This window comes from Larimichthys crocea, chromosome XVIII, assembly GCF_000972845.2.
Source record: "Larimichthys crocea isolate SSNF chromosome XVIII, L_crocea_2.0, whole genome shotgun sequence".
NCBI classification, from domain to species: domain Eukaryota; kingdom Metazoa; phylum Chordata; class Actinopteri; family Sciaenidae; genus Larimichthys; species Larimichthys crocea.
Genome location: NC_040028.1, coordinates 14,061,084 through 14,080,466, shown reverse-complemented (window position 1 = coordinate 14,080,466; position 19,383 = coordinate 14,061,084). Strand labels below are relative to the sequence as shown.

Genomic DNA, 19,383 nt, shown 5'->3' with positions numbered 1-19,383 from the left:
AAATGTTAATGCTGTGTCCTTGCTAAACTATTATATAACTATTATATATTACTTTTTTATTATAGCAGATACAATCCTGTGCAAGTAGTAGTAGAGTCAATTTAAACTAACGTGTATACTATTTGTTAATTTAATCATATTTTATTCATAAGTATGTAGGATTTAGTGGCATCTAACAGACTGCAGCCAAGTGAATACCTCTTGCCACACTGTTTCCTATCTACACATTTAGGAGAAAGGCTCTATCTAGAGCCCGTGTTTGATTTGTCCGTTCTGGGATACTATATTGGACAATATTTAAACATGATGGTTCGGCACAGTGGACTCGAACCTGCAGCGTCTGTAAGGCTCATTCTAAGGTAATGAAAATGCAATTCTTACTTTCAGGAGGTTATACACTAACGAAAACATAGTTATGAATATTATATTGCCACACATTACCCCTGGACTTTTAATTTACTAGTTTTATGGAGTAAAATGGAGTAATATTTCCCTGAAGATCTGAAGTGGAATAGAAGTATACACAGGAATGAAAACTCAAATACCTCAAAAATAATTACTGTATTATTTTGCAATAACTAACATATTTTGTTCAGTTATTTATTTACATCCAGCAGATACAGACTAACATTATTATTCATTAGGAGTTGTGTTCAATGTTTATCTCAATCTCTCCAACTCCCGAGGGAAATGTCTGGCTCTTTGGCTGCTCTAACGGTGTCTGTCTGCCATTTGGTGCTGAGCAGGTAGTCTACAGTTTAGAGCTTTTTCCACTGAAAACAGTTGCCTTCTGCAGCCAGAAGCAACTCTATGAGAACAGTGAAAATGAACCAAAACGGTAAAGCTGTGGGCTGGAAAGCTAAACAATGCACTGAAACTCATTATAAAGCTTCAGGAAGGTGAGAGGAGCTGCAGATTCAGGTCATAATTGTGTTTGGGGATACATTGTTATAAAAGCCGATCGATTATAGCCGCTTTTAGTACTAGAGTATGTTAAATGTACTGTACTATGCCTGGAAAAGTGGGTGTACCTGATGCCGACTGAAAAATAAGAAGTTGTTTTACTTCAGCAATAGATAAAGCCATCAATAACATCACTTACTTTATTGCTGTAAACTGAATTCAATGTTTATACCCGTATGTGAATGAGTTGTAGATTTATCCGGTATCAGAATTTCACAAAATACGTGACAACATTTTCAACATTCAATACACGACGCTGATCCTTAGGTTGACATTTCAGAAGGGCAGACACATGCCCTTTTATAAACTCCAACCAAAAGCAAAAGAAAAACAAAAAAGAAAGAAAGAAAATGAAACGGGGTACAATCTCTCTTGTTCGGTGGCTCAAAAGAGCTGTGGGGTTGGCAGGATTCTGCATGACAGCGTGATATGGTGGCACAAAGGGAACACTGTGCCATGATAAGCCTTTCCCCCTGGGGTGATTTCTTTCTCCAGGTTTGTTCAGTGCTGCACTGCTATACCATCCGCTTGTTACTGAGCAGACAGAAATTTGGCATGCCTACATTTCGAGCTGTCGTTCTGCAGCGTGGACACTGAAATGTTTGTGCTTTTTGCGCAGGTGGCTGAACAGCTACAGCATGCGATAGTGTTTTGATCATGTGTCCTGGGTTTTGAAGGTGACTTTTCTTTTCAGTCAGAGAAGGCAGAAGAGACGATGCTTTTCACAGGAGAGGGTGTAATGCAAAACAGCTCTATCTCTATTTAATTTTTTGTATATTATGAGAAATATACCTTCCTACCTTGGACTGTGACTACATCTATGCTGTTTATTTGTTGTGTTTCAGAACAGATTGTAGAGCAGCAGATTATCAGTCTAAAACTGTCTTCCTTCAGTTTATTGTGTACCGAACCCTTTTCTCTGGAGTTTTTCAGCAAAAACTCCTGTGTTCAGAGTATTTGTTCACATTATCAGACTTGAAATTACTGTTGAATCTCATAGGATTTGGACGAGCAAACAACAGTTCCCTTTAACAACAGTTTACTCAGGACGCATGAAATACACAGAGAGACAATATTTTCTAATACCAGAGGAGGGTGGAGGGTCAGATAGAGTGAAGACGGAATAACAGAGGGGAGATCAAGCCCAGACTGTTTGCTCCAAGGTTAATAACATAGTGAAAACAGAAACCTCCATCTACACATGTTCAAATACACAATAACCAGGCCAGTCGGTAGCAAGAAGTCACACTTAAAATGTCGCTTTCCAGACTGAAGCAAAAAATATTTATGAGTCAGGACTGAGACAATGCTGACAGTTCATTTGGCCGCCAGTCTGTAAAACATAACCTCCAAACTTTTCAAGTTGGCCTAGAGCTCTTGTGCATACACACCACTAGATTTTACTACTTCTGAATGTCTGTCTTTAATTAGTACAGAATGAACTGAAGTGAGACACATCACACATGGTCTTGTTTCTAGTAATGACTCGTGTCCTGACAACCAGTGGCTCAGAAAACAGCTGAACATTTCTTACTGTCGCCCAATCAAACCAAACGAGTAGTCACTTCTCTGTGTGATTATAATGATCGTGATGTCTGCGTATCACTGAGTGCATCACTTTAGTTTCACCAGCAGACTTTTATCCCTGTGGGTGAGATAGCATATGGTGAAATATTAATATTAATTAGATATAAGAGGGAGGCGAGGTATAGAAGAGAGCTGGGAGGAGGAGGAGAGAGGGCTGTATATACTGGTTATGAGAGGTTTTATCCTGATTGTTTGTGCAAGACGTTTTTGACCTCAAACTAACATCAAGAAGAAATATGAAGATGTTCTGCAGAGACGCTGCCATTTACAATGGTTAATGGCATCACAACTCAACTGGTGGTATCAGTTGTCATCAGTGTTGTCGCAGAGGACTGTAGCTTGGTGCCGTTTATTTATTCACAAAACATCCTGTGGATAAAGGTAGCCCCTAAGAGACAAAAATAAGGGGCTCGTCAGTCCTAACTTGAAGACTGCAAAGTTTATGTATAGCTTGCTGATGGTCTATTTGGTTCAGATTGAAATATCCCAGAGGATAAATTCTGACTTTAGTGATGGCTTTGTCTTTTCTTAAACATGAGATTTGTGATTGTAGATGAAATGTCTCAAATAAATTGCCATGAGATCAAGTAAACACATTCATGTCAAAGATAAATGGTATTATTTTGCCGTTCCTTTTTATTTACTGTCATCAGCAAGTCACATTTTTATGACTAAATACAGACAAAATGAATAACATTCAACAGCTGCCATACTAAACTAAGACTGTGAACATGGTCAACATATTAGCAGATTAGTTTTTAGCTGGGGCTCTTAGACTTGGTGGTCAGTATTTTACAGAGCTTTTCAGTGCTGACGTTAGTTCATAAGTGAGAGGTTAGAGGGAGGTTAGAGAGGCACTAACACTTGCTCACTCTCAGCCAGTCATCTGCTGCATGTAATGGACCTTGTTTTGGAACTACATAATGATAATGAACTTTTAAAAGCATGTTTTGAGTCTGCCTCTACTCTTTGCTTAGGAGTTCTCTCAGTCCCACAGCAAAATCCGGTTTCAGCTGCATTGTAAAGGAGACTCTTAGTAGGAACTTTCAGCAACACTTAACACCATTCTTAAGATAAAATACTTTGTGAACACAGCCCCGGACTTTTTTTTCTTTAACACAGCTTTGTAATTTCTTACAATGGCCTTCCAGGTTCAGTGTCTTGTTGTCTAAGATGTGTGGAAGCTGAGATGTGACTCTAGCTTGTGTTTAGATCACTGGAGCATGGAGTAAAGCCCACAGGCAGGCTGCCAGACCTTTGCAGAGCTATTATTCCAATCAGTCTCCATAATACTGGGTGTCACACAGAGAGTCAGTCATAAAATCTCCCACTCTGTGTGACCAGATTGGGCCGGTGACTGGCAGAAAGGACAGTAAAGTATAAAACAGCCTATATGGGGAGGAACACGGTCACACCTCTAACTCTGGACCTTGAGGACTTAAAACGTGCTCAAGAAACACAACAGAGAGGGGAATGAAAAGGAAATAATTAGCCTGTAGTACCACAGAGAACCCAATTTGTTATGATTTATTATATAGCAAGAGGTAAACTTGTATGGGGAGCATGGCACAAAGACAGCCATTCATCAAGACATGACATTTCTTTCTCCAGTCCTCTGGGTTGAATGTTTGGTGGGCTGCTTTCTAAAAAGGGTTATTACGTTCTCCTCTGCACACGACAAAAATGTTTTGATTCATGGGCCCCTGACCATCTATAGACAGGTCTAAAGTGTTTTTCCAATAACAACATCTCAGAGCTAATAGATTGCCAGATTGAATTAACTGGTTCATACGAAGCTGGAGTACTGAGGACAGCCTGCGCCCCCAAATTTAAATTGATTACCTTGGCTTTCATTTGACACAACACTCTTTGAATATTGCTGGTTATACTTAATATCACAGAGTGCACAATTCACAGAAGCTTGGAGATAATAAGATTCATTTTAATAACCCATGCCTTGCTAAACCATGCTGGTTACAAACACCCGATTTAGCGTTCAGTAATAAGCGAATGACATGAAGGTTTCCTTGTTTTGTCCACTGCTCTCCTCAGACTTCAACACTGGAATTGAACAAGCCTATATTTATAATAAATAAGTAAAATGATATATAAAAGACTGATAACAGGACCGCCTGATGGAGCAGAGATGTGTGAAGAATGATTTGAAAATTGTAGCACAGCAAGCGGTAAAGTCTTAAATCTCCCGGCCAGCATTATGTTGCTGAAAGTCACATTTGTAAGCTTATAGCCGAGATTTCACTGACCTTGGAAAAGGAGAGCAACCGTGCACGCATTTTCAGAGCCATTAAAAAATGTTTTTCACAACATTTACTTGAACCTCTCTATATTTTATGAGCCATTTTTTTCCCCCCTGGCAGTCTATTATAAAACACAAATCAAACAAAACAACAAGTTTAAAAGACAATATTTCAACCATAGCATCAAATCCTTTAACCAAGAATGAGCCTGTAAATCACCCTGCCTCTATAAATCCAATCCGGGAAGACTGTTGTGTATCGTAAGATCTGTTGTTCTGGAAACACAGATGGCTTCAGTATATCATCTGAGAAAACACACTTTTTCTAAACACTGTGGCATCGCTTTCAGTGACAGCTCTGGTAGATAATTCATGTATTTAGTAAGTAAACTGTAGCTGTATTTATATAATTATTTATGGTTCATGCTCTGTGCCAATTACTCATTGGAGTGTACTTCATCAGGTTGCTATGGTGACCCAAAGTGTTCAATACTGAATAAATGTGTATAATATGAATGCACTGCAGAAGTCTGTATTTTACAACGGCATTCACTACATGTACAATAATTCAGACTAAAGCACAGCTACAGCGACAGCTAATCATATAACTGGCCCCTACCCTGTCTGACATGGCTAGTATTCTCTTTGTGATGGAAAGTGGCATTATGAAGACATGAATGAGATGCAATACACTCAATAACGTTTCATACTATTGACCTCACATCAAAACATGTTAAATACTCTGTGTTTACATAATTATTTTCATAATGTTTAAATCATTAATTAAGGATCCCCTCCAGACATCCAACTATCTATTTTCTGTAACCGCTCATCCTTATCAGGGTCATGCGGCTGAAGCCCATCCCAGCTGGCAGAGGCGGAGTACAACCTGGACTTGTCTCTAGTTAATCACAGGAGTCCTTCAGACATCTTATCACAAATATTAAAATGCTATGCAATCATGTTTTTCCACAAAAAAGTTCAATAAATGACTTAATTCTTAAAAGCACATCTACTTCTTCTCCCTTATGCAAATATCTTTCATTTAAAATTTAAACTGTAAGATGCAAAATGTCTCCTATCACTGAAAAAGACAGTTCCCATGTCACACTTGTGTACGTCATTAAATATTTTGGATCATAATTAGCTTCCAAACTAGTTTCAGTGTTACAAAATCCTGCTCATACGTACACGTGTTAAACTCAGACTTAAGGGGAGCACAGAGAAACTTTCCCCCTCTCAGCAGATTAATGTGAAAACTACCTTCAGTGGCAAACATGCATCTTTCTGCACAGTGAAGGTCAAACATCCAAGGGAAGTAAACAAAAAACTAAAGGGATTTCAAATAGGCTATAGGACACTTTGTGTCTCCACAAGTTTTATCTTGTCCTGCATGTCATTAGTGTTGCTTGAAATACAAAAAATAAAAATTGCTCTGATGCTGTCTGACTGCCATCTCACTGCAGAGGGAGATGAGATTTGATTTTAAAAACCAGCCAAACAAAAGATTCTCTCTGTTTTCCACCGACCCTCTCATTTTTTTTATTGCTCGCTGACTGAAATATTAGGGGAATATTGTCATTTACATATTTTATGCTTAGGGCTTTATCTAAATAGGGTTATGCTGCTTTTATATCAAGCCAAACACACTAGAGGAAAATCTATACTGGCAATTAAATGAGTGAAGGTACATTAAGCTGCATGAAAACTTTTGATAGATAGAGAAACATAAAACTGGCTTCACAGTTACTTTATTCCCATTGGTAGAGCTGATACCTTCAGTATTATCACGTCCTAAGAAAATTGAAGAATTATTATGTATGTTATTGTAATGGTGATACTGATTGTATATGCAAAACACAGACTCTGTTCTACTGTATACATAATTCAAGCAAAATGCAGGATTGGCTTCATAATAATAGTGTTTTTCATGCATACCAGATGAATAAAGGAAGTGAAGTGTAACAAACAGCTCTTCTGGGATTGTTGTTGAGTGGTTGTTCAGGTTTCATGCTGATCAAACATAATTACGTGTTCCTATACAACAGTGCAAGGGTAGTCTAATTTTAATAATTTAATCATTTTAAAACAATCTTTTACTGACTGAGGAGGTCGTAATATGTAAAACACTAGAAAGAACTTGCTAAACCAGCTATTGTCCATTAGGGCTGCCACAAACGATTATTTTGATTTTTCGATTAATCGACTAATCGTGGCAGCTCTATTGTCCATAATTTATCAACCTGCACAGTACGTCTATCAAAACTAAACACACGAGAGTAACAATATAAGACAGTGTTTGTTTGCTCTTTAAGATGCAATCGTCAGTGTTGTCTAATGAGTAGTATATAAATGTTATTTTCTATGAGACAAGGTTGCACTCTTAGTCACCCTGCTGGGCAGTTTGTTTTTGATTTCTAATGTCCGTCTATTTAATTGGTCATTAGCATGACACTGTCCTCCACTCCTGTACTTATTAACAAGCTAGAACACAGAGATTTTGAAGGTAACCCACCTTCAGACACTTGCTGGTTAAACTGTTGTTGCTGATTTTAAGATTGGCGCAGCAAAGGCTGTAAATAAATCATTAGCTGTGTCTGAAACAATAAGATTCATTCCAAGTTTCAATAGGAGATGATAGGCAGACAGATGGTGGGTGCCAGAGCAGTAATAACAGTGACAGAGGAACTGGAGGAGGGATGAAGAACAGAGTTAAAGATCCTGACTCAATGGTTACCGCAGGGGACTGCTCGCACCTTTCTGCCATCGAATATTGCCAAAGAATATTTGTGTCGAGGCAGCGTGAGTTGGAGGTTTTCAAAGCAGAGCTGCAGATGAACAGGAAGTTGGCGTCCCGTTGGGATAATGCCAGCTTTCTACCTCCCTGAACAGATGCTGCCAGAGTCCACTGTTCTTTGTTCTCTCCTCCACACGCTGAATGCAGATCGAATGAAAAAGCTCACCTTGATGCCAGTAAAGAGCATGGTGCAGTGAAAAAATAACAACATCAACGTCTTGAAACCATCAAACACTCCCTCAATTTTTGATGAGCTACTTTGGACATGGTGTATACAATGATGACTTGCAGGGAGCTACTGCTAAATGTTGCTTTATAAATTCAGGGCTCAGTTTGAAGGCTGAAAACTATCCCGGAGATGTGTCTTTGTTACACCGCGGGCTCAATGGATATTTAATATCACAGCTCTGAATAGGGGCACTGAGAAAATGCCAAGAAATGTGAGAAGTCGAATGCAACCTTCCTTTTTCATTACCAGCATTACACAGCAAATTTCTGCCAATGATGCAGGGTAACTAAGTACATTTACGCAAGTACAATATCTGATATGTAATATAAATATGAAAATGTCCACTCACTGATACATTTTGATGTGATTACGGTTTAATATCAGTATACAAAGTAACTGAAATGAACTCTACCTTCGTGAAATGCAACATTGGTGAAACACACACATTAACACACTGTACCTGTGAACTGTGCAACTGGAAACAGCAGGTGGCTCATGTTTCAGTGTTATTGGAAATAACTTGAAATTAATCTGAGGCGAGATCGCAAAGACACAATAATGAGCAATGAATAAACAATGTGACTGTTTGATCTGATTGTACTAATAATTACTGGTAGAAAAAACACACGGTAATGTAGTTAAGGGCCTGAAAACTCAATAAGTTATAAGCCTCTAGCAGTTCTTTTATCTTTAACTGAACGGAAAATGAATAGGCTGATTAATTACTGTCATTTTATTCAGATATTTCCGTACTGAGAGGATATCTTGTGCCTCAGGCACTTCACAACAAGCAAAAACTGCTCATAAGAGGACATATTAGGTTAAAAAAATGTTCTCACTCTTCAGTTTGTTGCCTGAGTTTTTCCAGATATAAAATTCGGTGTATTTGGGTTATTTGAGTGGAAGGAAGACAAAGCTGGTTTGTTCCTTGAGGACCAGAAGTCAATCAGCGAGGCACCTGCTGTTTACTCCTTACAATTGAAGTTAGCTTTCACTGCTATGCCTGATCAGTTTTGATGTTCTGCTCCTCATAACTGTCCATGAACTTTTCAAGCTTTTCTCACAGAAATCAGTGAGAGGCCTGATTTTCCACTTGAGGTGTCCTGTGGTGGCCGTTTTACTGCTTTTACCAAATGTGTATTTCTCTGAGCTGTCCAACAAACGAGTCCTCGCAGTAAAATAAACCATAGGTTTGACAATTAATGCTAATCTTAGAAGTACAGCCAGTACTTTACTTGAAAAATCTAAGCACAGTCTATTTTCATTGAATACTTTGCATGGAGTATTTCTATGTGTGCATTATTAAAATCATGAGCAAATTATTAATGATCACAAATGTTGGACAGTGATCATACTGCTGTGCCTTGTTTTATCCTGTGTTCTCTGGATCCGGTCCTGGCCTGTCTGTGTCTGCATCTTGTCTCAAGTAATATGATGTGAAGGACCCTCATTACTGAGGCCAGGACACAAAATTAAACAGGACGCGACCATGCACAGCACAGCAATCTGCAAACTGCAATCCTCTGATCCCTCTTCCAAGTCTTTAAAGCAAACCTGAATTTTTGAACCTGTTTCAAACTGTGTCTAAGTCACAAATGGGAACAACAATTTTCGAAATCGCTCTACTATTGAGTGAGCGTGCTTTAGCCAGCAGCAGGTGGAACAGTCTGCAATGTAATCTTTTGTACACTGTCGACCTGTGGATGCCTGCTTTGTATTAAAAAGTAAGATCTCTTTTGTTTAACCAGAAACAGCCGTTACATCGCTATGTCCACCAAACTCTTTTGACAAAAACAGTATTTTTAACTTGCAGAACATCAGAGTTGTTATGACTTTACTCGTTAGTTTGGATTTATAAACCACCAAGTTACAATAGCGATTAAAATAATCTACTCGTCTATCGCTGCAGGGTACTCTCCATAATATTGTCAGACACTTATACATGTAATAGAAAAGAAAAATATTAATATGGCAGCTGATTTCTTGAACTGGGATGAAAATAGATCTTTTCTATGTCGACTGTGCACTCATTTTGAGCCAATGTAACTATGACTTAAAGCAAATATTAAACATAATTAAAGAATATTTAAGTTAAATAGTGACACCAATATATTTTATATTTGTTTTCTGCATTATACACCAGAAGAAAAACTGTTTTCATAATGGCACGTATCAGATAACATCAACGTCAATATAGTTATATCTGCAACAGGCCAATATGAGTCTCTCATTGGCAAAAACAAGCACTTTTAGTGGAAATGTAATGACGCAATTGTCCAGAAGCATTACATTGCAGGTAGCAGATAGATTACATAGCAAGAAATGAACACCTAAGGAATTAATATGAGCTTTTGCAGAAGTTTACAAGCCTGACTCACAATTTAGTTTGATGCTTACAACTTATGAATGATACATAATTGATTGGTCTGGTCCAGGAAAAGACATGTACAAAAACATTTTTCAGTAAAAACATTTAAGCTCTTCAGAGAGCACCACCAAAACTGGACCTGCTAAATCTATCCCTCTAGTACTGTCACAGTACTTATTGCTGCACTAACATGTCCAACTAACTCTAACTGAGGATGTCTTTTACATCCGCAACACTGATTGTTACCAAGGGACCAGTGAATCCAGTGAAGGGACCAATCAATCCATAGTGAATCTGAAACTACTGTGATTGTATTACAGAGGCAGAGTATTAAAGAAGCCTTAAAGGGTAACTTTGGCATAAAAAACATGGAAAAATATTCCCAGGTTAAAGTGCAGCTGTGAAGCGGGCTACAACATAATCCTTGCAGGCAATTACACATTGTGAAATTAAGTCTTAAACTATTGAGCGATGAGAGATAATACTGAGTATTGAGCAAACTATAGTTTTAGTCCCTTCATTGAATTAACTAATAATAATAAAACTATAGAACCCTCTAAATCTACAGCAAACTAGAAAGCAGGGCTCAAATGAAGATGTTTGTCTATGTAATATATCCCCTGACTGTTTTTTCAGATTAAGTGTTTACTCCATGCTCTAAATAATGAAAGTAATGACACAGCCTTCAGCTAGATGTTATTATGCAGAAGATTATCTTACACAAAATGCCAACAGCACATATAAGAATCAGTTCTCAAATGTCAAGCGAGCACAACTTTGAGTGATGTGTTCAGTGTTACGTAGAGTGCCCTGGATATTTTGGCATTAACACACAGCCAGGGGATAAAGTGAGTCAGCGCTGCCCGGTCATTGGCCCTGGCATACATGCTCTCAGACATCATCAGGCTCAGCTAAGACCTGACATATCGTCCATCAACGGCAACATTATTCACTCATGCTGTGGAAACAATAAAGGGATTGTTTACATGCTAGTTATTAAAATGAACTGAAATTAATTTTAAAAGACTGACAGTGACTATGAACCACCCACTGTGTACCGTGTCAGCACTGACATGATTAATGTGTGTGGTCGAGCAGGCTCAGTCACACGCTGTCGGTCATGTAGCTGAGCTAAGCTACTTACTGTGTGCCTCTTAAGTACATCTGATATTTTGATTCATAATTCAATCTGTGGAGTAGAGTGCTAACTGCATTATCACTTAAACAAACAGACTTTAAACTGAATTGTTTATGTGAGCTGTAATGATTCTGTAACCAGAATACTGTTCCTCCATCTCCCTGCGAGTCGGCACATGTGGTGGTGTGGTGGCTGTTGGCAATCCTAGGAAAGCATTTGTGTTGTATATCATTGCAAGGGGTGGTTTTGATACAGTACCAGACTTTTATTTAACAGGGATCTGTTTCCTGTCTGCATATCAAAGACTGTCTGGATGTTAAATTATTATATAAAAGGAAGCCTGAGAGCAAAAGCCTTAGAACACAAAACACATTAACCACGGAGATCACTTTATCTGTTATTTTTAAAGTTATGTACATGAGCTATTAGTGCCATTTACTCAGTGTAGGATAGTTATTATTTCTTTTAGTTTAGTTGCAGCTTCAAATGCCCTCAGACTCACCCTGCACGATAAAACTGAATATTGACACATCACTGACATCCATTATAGCTGCCAACACAGACTCTCGAACATCCACAAACCAAAAGTCTGTGTAAAGTAAGAATAAATATGTGAGTTTGTCAGGCAAAGAAGAAAGTGTTATTAACCACCCAGCCAAATTCGAATGATTAAAAATATCAACAAGTTTTTGAATTTACGTGTTAAAATCAAGTAAAAATGAGAAGTATTCTCAGCTCTGCGACTGTTTGGGCGTGTCCGATGGATGCGCTGAAGCCACGCCCACTCATGGGAGCAGTCAAGCAGCAATTTTGAAGTGACTGAAACGTGTCAGATGAGTTCAGAAAATTACATGACTAACTATGAAACACTTTATCTCTCTGCTAGGAATGCAGGGGTATGCTCAGGGTGGCCTCAGCGTGTCATCGAACCACCCTTTAGGACCGCCCACAAAATTCTGGACTGAAACTGGTGAAAAACTGTTTTAACCTCTGACGCCACATTTTAGTAATATATCGTTCAAAGTCTTTTCACATTTCACAGTTTTCAGCAACTACTTCCCAACATATTTTGATGTATTTTGAAAGAAATTCATCAGAATTGCCTTTACACCGACTTTAAAGACCTATTGTTCCCCCTATTTCTTCAACATGTTAACTGCCCACAATAGGAACAAACACATGCATCACGCACCGCACCTACTGAATCATTGGTCTCCCCACCCCCAACCTCTCAGACCTCAACAACAAAGCCATTATACACAGTGGAGCAATCAGTATAGCACATACTGCTCACTGTCTGGTCACACATACAAGTCCCTGGCCTGGAAACAGGCACGCTATGGCAGTTTTGTCCCTTCTGCTATAGCATCACCTTTCAAGACACCTTGGTAACTGTTGTGTGTAGGTGCTATGGGACGTGGGTAGAGAATTAGCTGTATCAGATGTCTCTTTCGGTGGTTATGTTGTGGTGTATAATGTATATGTATTTATGTGAGGCTACAAACTGTGTTGAAAGGAGAATAAAGAATATATCTATATTGTGAGTCACTCACAGGATTATAAGAACCGTGATGTAGATCATTACCCTGCTATGTCAAATATATTCACATCAGTGTTGTGTAGGGAAGTATTCTAATTTTAACAAGCAAACTGAGAACAAAGGAAGACACTTTTTTTACTGTACACATATCAAAATAAAATCATCACCTCCTTCTTCCCCGTTAATGAATATGATGAAGTACATTTCTGTGCTGCTGGACGAGACACAGGCCTGATCATGTGTCATCAGTTGTGCAGAGTTGTGTAGAAATTCAGAGACTTAATGAGAGGATGTTCGCTATGGAGCCTCTCCAGCCAACCGTGTCACATCACAGAGCAACCAGGTAGTCATTAGAGGGACAGATGGTGCTGCGGCTGATTGGTCTCTCTGCTGACCTATTTCAAGGTGTTTTTCCTCCTCATCATGCCTCTCCTCAGAAGTGGTGAGCAATGTTGGAAATAGCGAGGCTCCAATAAAGACAGGAATGCAAAGTACACTTCAATCATCTGCAGGAGGTATATTGCAGCTTTGATGTATGGCAGACTATAAGGGGCTAAATGATCTTGTGAAGTACTCATGAATAAAAGTGCAAAACATGTCTTCTTATTACATAAAGCCATATAACTGGGGTTATACATATAGCCCGTGTTGCCTGAGGGAAGACTGAAACGAGTCTTCAGTATGGGGATTGATTCATCACTGTTGCAGGTGAAGCTACAAAAGACCCGGTGCAGTCTCTCCTCCTCAGTTTCCCTTCCTCAGGGGACATACACACCTAACCCCCAGTTATATTGCTTTATGTAATAAGATTACGTTTTGCACTTGTGTTCATGAGTAATTCATAAGCTTATTTAGCCCCTTATAGTTGTAGTAACACACCAGTTTGGGGTTAGAGTATCACATTATATAGACTGAGGAGATCTCAGACTTTTACAGTGAAAATGGCAAACCTTTTCCACTGATGTCTGGAGAAATCCTGGTAGCTCATGTGTGACCCATGTACAAGACTGAGTCCTTGCTGCAGAGGCATTGGTTCATTTCCAACCCGTGGCCCTTTGTTTTATCTGTCTTGACAAAGGCTAAAAATAGAAAAAATATTTTTAGTTCTGTATACATATGCATGTATAAAAACTGAATAATACTCTGGGTGGCACAGTGATGCAGTGGTTTCGCACTCACAGCAAGAAGGTTCCTGCTTCGAAACCCCTCTGGGGACTTTCTGTGTGGAGTTTGCATGTTCTTCCTGTGTCTGCATGGCTTCCTTCCACAGTGCAAAGACATTTCATACTTCACTTGATTAATTAATGGGGTAATTGGTGACTCTAAATTACTCCTTAGTTATGAATATGACCGTGAATGGTTGTTTTGTGTGCCTTGTTATAAACTGGCGCCTCTTGCCCAATGCCAGCTGGGATTGGCACTGACCTTTGATACTTTGCTAGACCTGCAGGTAGAGCTTCTTTTTTTGGACCCATTCCACTTTGTGAGGTAATGTGCTAAACAAAGGAGTCATTAGTGAGCTAAAGCTACAGAGGTGTAGAGGGCAGATTTGTCAACTAAGCTGTGATAGTCTCATTGGCCTTGACAGGCGTTTTGAGAGTGGTTCTTCAGATTGGTTTCCAAGGATGCAATCCCTCATACCGGAGTGTACTGACTAAAGGGAAGCAGCTGTCATTTTGCCATCTTGAAATGTTCCTTTTGCACAAAAATAATCTGCAGTCAAGACATGAGAGATGGATTACGTGCAAAACCAAAATGCCAAAGCATAAATTGTGTGAGAAACTAAAGATGATTTTATGTAGGTCTGTGCTGAATGTCAATGTCAAATGCAGAGCAGAGGGGAAGGTGGTTTTGCCATCTGAGCAGCCAGAAATCCTTCTTATATTCTTAACAACCAAATTACCAATGTATAGAAAAGATCAACAACAACCTAAAGCCAGTAATCTATTGATGATGCCTCTGATATTCTGAATTAACATTTCAAACCATACGTTTTCTTCCTTGTATCAGAAATAACAAGACAGGACTTTCATGTCGCAGAACACCTATTGAGTTTCAATTCAGAGCAGTATGAAGCGGGACGCAGCAGCCACTGCAGGAATAATCAAGACTAGATGGAGGAGACATGAATTATGGGTCACTTCTATGGTGCCTGTCACTACATGTCTGGCATCAAAAGATAGAGCAAAAGGCGTGGAGGAGCCTTTCATGATCTTCACAAATGGTGAATAAACTGAACGGAGACATCTATAATTTTCAAAACCACAAAATAAACAACATCTTGTGAGGAGGAAATACAAATCTTGCAACGCTTGACAAACAGCCAATTTAGTCACGGCTGTTGTTTTTCTTGTCTGCAAAGTATCACACCGAGGGATTTCTTTAAATATATTTTCAATTTTGTTGAATTTATGTAAAACTCACCAATACCAGTTATCTAGCGAGGTCGAGTCTGCTAAGGATGCAGAACAACTTTAAAAAGACTGCACAAATGTAACCTTTTTAATCAATGTGTCAAACTGCTACTGTAGGTAGGAATGTTTGTTATATTGTTACCTTGAGGCAGTTCAATGTTCATAATGGAAGTGAGCAAATTTAAAGCAGTTCTCCGTCGCGGATGAAAAAGACATTTGACTACAGCACACAGGGTGCATAATACACGATAAAAAAAAATCTCTCTGTCTCTCAGGGAATTTCTCTCACTACTCTTTATGGATGGATCGATGTGTTGAAAGCAAAGAGTCTTTTATACTAGACATTTCTTGGTTCTGGAGGGGGATGTTAAAGACAGGTTACAGATTGTACTTCTCCTTTCTTTCTTCACAGTAAAAAAAAAAAAAAACGTGACATCAAAACAAAGCAAAATCAGTGCGTTTTGTTTCAAATGAATCTTTTCTGTACAGATAGAGGAAAGAACTGCAGCTACTTGAGGCGAACAGCTCGAGCTATAATCACACATTACAAACTATCCGCTGCAAAAAAAGCTGGTTAGTTTAATTACACTTCCCAGTAGCGTTTCAGTAGAGTAACTACTCTTCCAGTGGTCTAATGTTTCTAGTTGCAGGCAATTTTTTTCACTAAGTAGTGGGAAAGCGTAAGATAATGAGCACATTTGTTTATTATTGCTTTACAGTAGAGGTGTCATAATATCTCCAGTGTATGAGTGATGAATTCTTTTTCAGAGCAGCTTGTAATTGAGATTCTTGTTGCAAAGTGTAGTGTTACTTTACTTACTGTAGACCTTTAAAAGCACGTCACGTCACCTCAGGATGGCATTGTGAAGGAAATATCCGTAGACGTGCGCTCCCTGCTACTTTTTTTTTTTTGGTGATACTCGTCTGCCAGCCTCAAAGGTGCCTAAAACAATTTTTTTCTGTCCTGCTGGCAGCCTGTGATTGATGCAACCAAATTCACAAAGCTACAGCAGAAATATTGTTAATTAAAATATTGTATTTGGCTCTGTTCTTTGTTTGCTTGCTTGGTAAAAAAAAAAAAAAGATTTAATGCTGTCAATGTTTCTGGCTGTTGTATTGCATTGTTACTTTCTGTATGCGTACCATTGTTGTTTATAAATATGTGCATTATGATGCTTCTATGCTACTTAATGCTGAATTCATTTTGCTGCCTGCCTCTCAAGGTTGTTTTGGAGGGCCACAGTTGGCTCAGAACAGACCCGGTCTGTAGCAGACACTTATATTGTGTATTGGGTTTAGGAAAGTTTTTCTGCCGAGCTCGGTGTATGTTTGTGGGGAAAAAATAAATATACACACTCTGTTGTGACACAATAAAATCTTTTCCATGCGAGTTGACTGACTAAGATTTTCTAATTCTTCAGTGTCAAGTGTCCTTTCAGAATACTTTGCTGTAAAGATATTTAAGTAAACTAGATACAGTGAAAGGAAAAAAAATTATCTTTATTATACTATATACTCATAATGAGCACTGTATGTGACATATACGTCCTTACCATAGACCAAAGATGATGTTGCACAGCAGTGGTTCCCAACCTTTTACTGTCATTGAGTGAACTGACACCCGCTGACTATGGATAGTTCATATTATATTCAGTAAATGACAATAACAGCACAGAACAATTGATGAACTGTAATATTAGAGATGAATTTTGATAGTTTTAGGAACGTTTTTATAAAATCCTCTGCATTCTCTCTGTTTTGTTTAAATTTTTCACAGTCGTACTTAAAAGATGTACTTGTTTTTTACATAGTCAATGTTTCCTTCGCATTGTTCTGTTGGCTCTGTTTAAATTGCATATCTCTTAATGCAGGATGAGTCCAGAGAGTGAAGGTTATGTGAATATACAGTACATGTTCAGTTCACCGTGCCTTTATCCTGTGCGTTTTTTTAAACTTATCTATGTATTTATTGTAAACTAAATAATCTAAACTTTAGTTTTACTGTATACGTTTGAACTTTACTGTGTAACAGTACTGCACCACCACCTCTAAACGTGGCCTTTAGTTCATTTCAAGCCATTTTCAACAAATTTACTGAAAGCAAGTGATGTGGCTCTGTTCATGTGATGTATAACAACACGGTGGGAATCATAACCCTCAAATTAAATCCAGAGACACATAACAGAAAGCGAACATGAACACTTTCTGTAAAATCTCTTGAAAACACGCCTGAATGCTTTCGATGCAGTGTGGGCTGAGGAGGTGTTGACACTAACCCTGCAAAATATCAGATAGTGCGAACAGTGTTGAGGTGCAGTGTCAAGAGTGTGCAGAATGAGTAAGCACCAAACTTATACAGACGGTTGATGTATGAGATTGCTTGTGGTCATATATTACTGCATAGTGCATGGAACAAATTACTATAAATAGACGTCTCTGTGCACTACTGCAAGGCTCCATTGTGTTACCACACATCATGACGGAGCACTGATCATATTAAAGACAAAAGTAGATGGAAAAGTAGATTTGCATCCATTATGAAACCTCTAGGAGCCACCACCATTACAATATCTAAGTCAGGGACTTATTGTTTAGTTCACTGGTTACACAGATTTAGTGGAAAAGGTTTTGCTCTTTGAGGGAGCTCTCAAAGAGTCGAACAGCAATGAACATCCTGCCGAAAAACTATTCTGTCCTAAAAAAACAACAACATTAAATCAAAGTTAATCAGCAAAAAACAAATACCAAAAAAGCTGAGCACATACGGGACAAGGTTGGGACAGTAGAGAGATCCGAGACAGTGTGTCAGGTTGCATGAAGCCTGTTGGGATTTGATTGGACATTACTTGTCAGCTGGAAGCCAAGTGAGCCAGTGATTGTGAAGCATGAATAAAACAGCTGATCAGCTAATGCACCCATGACTTCAGTCTGAGCCAATGCTATCCTCCATTGCACTACTCTTGTAACGTTTTTAAATGGTTTGTCTTGTAAGCAAGACTGTTTCATCCCGATATATGACACAATATATTCTATATTATATTTCTTATATTACATACAGCAGTGAAAAACAATTTCAGTTCCATTTTAAAGCTGGAGGCTGAATTCATAATATAGCATTTGAACAGGGACCCTCCCTTCAACCGCTCTCAGAGTGGGTGGGTTGTCTCTCCAGATGGCCACTGAAAAGCTGATCCGACCTGTATCATCTCAGCTCAGGTGGCAAACTGAACCATGTGCTTTTCCAGTGTGTATGAAACGAATGCCTCACCACCTCATGTGGGAGAATCAGCTACAGATCATCAACTCTTGGAGCTGGCAGTGATTTTTCCAAACACGCTTTTACAAGGCAGATGCTTCCCGACATAGAGTGTGATCCCAAGCTGTCCAGTTGATACTCATTTGGTAGAAAAATACATTGAAAGATTCGGTAACTTTAATGTAAAAATAAAAAATGCTGCTGATGATGATGGGCGTTTATAGCGCAAACATTACATCAGTATGATGTAATGTTTCACAGCACAGTTTTAAGGCTGTGGAACACAAAATGTCCCCTAATGTGAATTAATAATAAGGTTAACCACAGAGCCACAGATACCGTACTTTGCCTGGCTGACTGTAAATCATTTTATATGCTTATCGCTGGGAACACTAAAAGCAAAATGTATTTTATTTAGTTGACTGTGCAAATTGGAACAAACATGCTCCTAATGAGGTTCTCATCTCCAGGTTAACAGGGGTCTGTAAATGTGTGGTTTATGAAGCCAGGCACTGATGTATCGATAGGCTAAAAGCAGCTGTGGGACCTGCACATGTGACGGGAAGTAATTAAGCTTCCATTACAACGAGTTGCCAATCTCTGCACACCATTACTGCACTCCAAAGATTTTCCTCTTGCACTCTCCAAATGCATGGCCACAGTTAATGTAAATAGCTGTCTCCACAGTGGTAACATCAGCATTAATGATGAATCATTATGCAGGGGGGAATCTGGAATTTTCGTCTCATTATCTGACAGGCTGCAGCTTTCCTGTCAACCCCAAAGACACCTCTGTCTGAATCCTATTATCTCTCTGCTCCTTCAGCAGAAGAG

At 38.8% G+C, this 19,383-nt stretch overlaps 1 protein-coding gene across 2 annotated transcripts in view; it reads right to left on the bottom strand.

Moving 5' to 3' along the window:
* The window catches only part of b3galt1b (UDP-Gal:betaGlcNAc beta 1,3-galactosyltransferase, polypeptide 1b), a 44,607-nt gene that overhangs the window by 3,389 nt on the left and 21,835 nt on the right, over positions 1-19,383 (bottom strand). The gene's annotated exons all lie outside the window — the stretch shown is intronic.